Source organism: Limulus polyphemus, unplaced genomic scaffold (genome assembly GCF_000517525.1).
Source record: "Limulus polyphemus unplaced genomic scaffold, Limulus_polyphemus-2.1.2 Scaffold1779, whole genome shotgun sequence".
In the NCBI taxonomy this organism is placed as follows: Eukaryota; Metazoa; Arthropoda; class Merostomata; order Xiphosura; family Limulidae; genus Limulus; species Limulus polyphemus.
This window is the reverse complement of record NW_013667389.1, coordinates 49,392-53,396: the sequence shown is the minus strand read 5'-3', so window position 1 is coordinate 53,396 and position 4,005 is coordinate 49,392.

Below are 4,005 nucleotides of genomic sequence, written 5' to 3'. Positions count from 1 at the left end.
ATGAAAAAACAAGATAGTTCTAGAAAATAGAGGGCGCCACACCAGTCACGTGAACTCGATGACGCAACAGCAGATATGGATTGTAGTAACACTTTATACATCAAACTCAGTATATAAAAAAAACATTTAGATTAATAGAAAAATTAGTTCCACTATAATAGCTTAAGACCAGTAACTTTATTTCTAAAATCAATAGTTCGAAAATCATGAAGAATATCATATTGAAGAAAAGTAATAATAACTCGTAAATTCTGAAAGTAACAAATTCCATTACATACAAGTAGGTATAAAAACGACAGTCAAAGTTGTGTGCTGCCCTCTATCGTCGATCATTTTCAATCTCATGGCTATCTATGATTACGTATTATTGACCGACCTGCAACATTCATTGCAAGTTGAATCTTAAACCACACGTTTTGACAGGCTTTCTACCAACTCCACCACCGCACGTAAAAGTTGGTTTCCGAAAACTATGTTTAAGCAAGAGGAAGATATAAATGTCCAATGGAGAAACTAGACATGTAAATAGTCTGACAAACTTGCTACATTACACTTTTCACAAAACAAAACAGCCTTTGATTTGGAGGTGCAACCAGGAATTTCGATAAAATTTCGTCTATAAACCTTCTTTAGCTTCAAATTCTTGCTTACTACCTTCATGTAGTAACGGTACCTCGATCTAAACCCAATTTTACCATAATGGCATTTTGGGTTGTAATCACAGCCGTCCCTTTGCGAAAGAGGGCGTAGTTCGTGATTAGATCGAGAATGAGAAGCTTGTTCGTATCCTAAATTTACTTCTGTGCTAGTTACATGAAAAATACTGAAGATTTTCTTTTCGTTCTTTGGCTCAATTTTATTTTAACAACCTTGGTGCAGAAATATTTCTCTTAAGTTTGTTTGTGTGTGTTTTGAATTTCGCGCAAAGCTACACGAGGGCTATCTGAGCTAGGCGTCCCTAATTTAGCAGTGTAAGACTAGAGGAAAGGCAGCTAGTCATCACCATCTACCAACAACTCTTGGGCTACTCTTTTACCAACGAATAATGGGATTGACCATCACTTTATCACACCCCCACGGCTGAAAGGGCGAGCATGTTTGATGGGACGGGGATTCGAACCCGCGACCCGCAGATTGCGAGTCGAGCACCCTAACCACCTGGCCATGCATTTCTCTTGAAAAAGGCTTTTTATGTTCCCTCCAGCCAAAAATTCAACGGTAGCAGTATTGCACTGTCGAATGAACTAAACGAATTAAAAAATGGGTGTCAACGTGCAGCACGTGACGTCACAGCTCGCACCTACGGCCACAATGAAAAGCATTAGTGTAATTCAAAACCGTTCTTACAAAATATGATTAAATTGCCTAATAATAACGAACATTGAAATGCCACATATGAGAAATATTAATCTGCCGTTACCGACACCGTTATTGGCAATCATTGTTGCAATCTTACCATTAAAATGTGTATTGAATATTGTCACGAGAAAAAAACAAAACATACAGTAATAATACGTTACAATTATTATAATTTATCACTTAGGTGAATTGGTTAAAACAACAAATATACGGTTTTGGTTAGAGTACTTTATTTTATCCATCACATGATAATTACTCTTTACTTGTACGCTGTGATTTTCGATATGTATACTAATCCTGTTTTGTGTAATTCAAACAAAAATGAAAGTGAAGCCGAAATTCCTTTTTACCCTACGCTACGATGTGATGAGAGTATTGTATAAATCTGTATAAAAAATTTAAAAGTTAACACAAAAAGTAAGATTGCTCTAGTATAAGATATATCAAAGATTTGTTTGTTTATTTATGAAGCACAAAGCTACATAATGGCTATCAATGTTGCGCCTGCCACAGGTTTCGAAACTAGGGTTGCCAACTGTCCTTCTTTCGGTAGGAAGAGTCCTACTTAGAGATAAAATGTGTTTATGTTTTACTACCAACTCTCGTCGAAGTGCTCATTTAATTCGGTTCGGTTATGGGCTGTCCATGTGACAAAGTGTGACAAGGGAGGGGGATGTCAAAAAGTGGCCTAACTCGTGTGACGTCTTTTATGGACGGCCCCTTATAAAAAAAAAAAGAAAAAAAGACTTATTTCAAAATTTTCAAGAGTTGCCAACCCTAATCGAAACCAATTTTCAGTGTTATAAGTCTTAAGACTTACCGTTTAGCCACTGGGGGAGACGGGGGAGGGGGGCTATATTAAACTTAATACCAGAAATATATCTGTAAGGTACTGTTTTAGTTGACACAGAAAACAAACAAGGTTCACAAACCAACAACCAGGAGGATTACAGCCTTGGAGAATTTATCTTATGGGAATAGGTATAAATCTCTTGACAAGTTTTCACAGGAGAAAAGATGAAGTTAAAGATCGTTAGAGCTTTAGAACCTATAAATTCACGCGACATTTATATAAAACACTCTGTAGGCAATAAATATATTTGTTTCAAACATTAGTACAAAGCTACACGAGGACGATTTGACCGTCAATTTTAAACTGCACTTATGGACCAAAAAATTTGGAACGTCGATTTTGTGCTACGGGACACAAACCATGAATCTTCAGATCCACAGTCTGGAACGCTAATCACTAGGCCACACCCAACTAATAAGCAGTAAGACTAGAGGACACAAGTTTACGATATGGAAAACTCAGAGATGACTCCAGGGCAGTGTTACTTTTCTAATAGTGGACCTTTGGAATAATTTGTCTTTAGCTGTGATAAAACATAAGTATTAAAGGGATCGGATGAGTAATTTAGAGATCAGGGTTGAGTATAAGAAAATTGTTTTTATATGCAGTTTGTAATAGAGTGGTATACAATAGACTAGGGGAGACATAAGTTTTGGCAGGATAAGAGTCATCTTCAGCTAAGACGACTTTATTTTTCTAATAGGGTGGATTTTGAAGTGGGTTGCCTGCACATGTGGTAGATGCAGGTAAGGGAGTTTAATGAAAGGTTCGATAAATATATGAATGATAAGGATTGGCTTTGAGTGTTTATTTTTCTTTCAGTGTTATGAATGAAACGGCCTAGATGGACCAACAGGTCCCTTGTTGTACTACAATTAAATGTTTATGTTTAAAATAGGATAGCCTAATCGGCCTGATGGAATTTTTGAAATGAAATGAGATAAAATGTATTTCTTTAAGACTCCTAGTTACTCCATTTTTTGTGAAAAATAAAACATGTTATCGTCAAGTGTAGTTTTGGATTTTTTGTGTGGAATTTCATGTAATGACATATTCCATTTTTATTTATACTTAGTTAGTTATATTATTATTTATTATATATTTTTCATTTTGGTGTTTAGAATAGTTTCGGCTACATATTGTTTAATTAACTTTTACAGTTGAAAAATATTTTTACATTGTTAGCTTAGAATATGAATTTACTACTAGCCTAAACTTGTTCAACTGTCTAAAACTTGTTATATATTAATAGATTAGAGCTAAAAATACCGTTGACAGCGAGATTGATCAACTAATGTTTCAATGTCCAATCATCAAGGGTTGTAGATTTACTTGTGCGCTGACTTATAACATCAAGTAGTTTAAATTACCGGATTGGGTTCGTTAATTTATATAATACGTGTTAGTTCAGGTCGCTATACCTCTGATCTGAGGTTGTTAATAATACCATTGGTTTGTTGTCAAAGTCACCATGCTTTTGTACTAAGCTCCCAGGAGCGTGGATTCATAATATAATTAGCATTTCCTCGGGACAGCTTGCTTACAACGTAGAACTTTATTTCTTGAATTGATGAATCCAACAGTTCTTTAGCAGTTTGGAAGAGTTTCGTCTTTGTCTCTCATCAGTTATTATTTGTTTGTTTGTAGTGTAGCACAAAGCTACACAAAGGACCATCTGTGCTCTGCCCACCACGAGTATCGAAACCCTGTTTCTAGCGTTGTAAGGGGATTTCATCAGTTAAGACTCTTTCATGTAATTATTTTGTTTGTAAATAAAACGACCAGTTACGTAG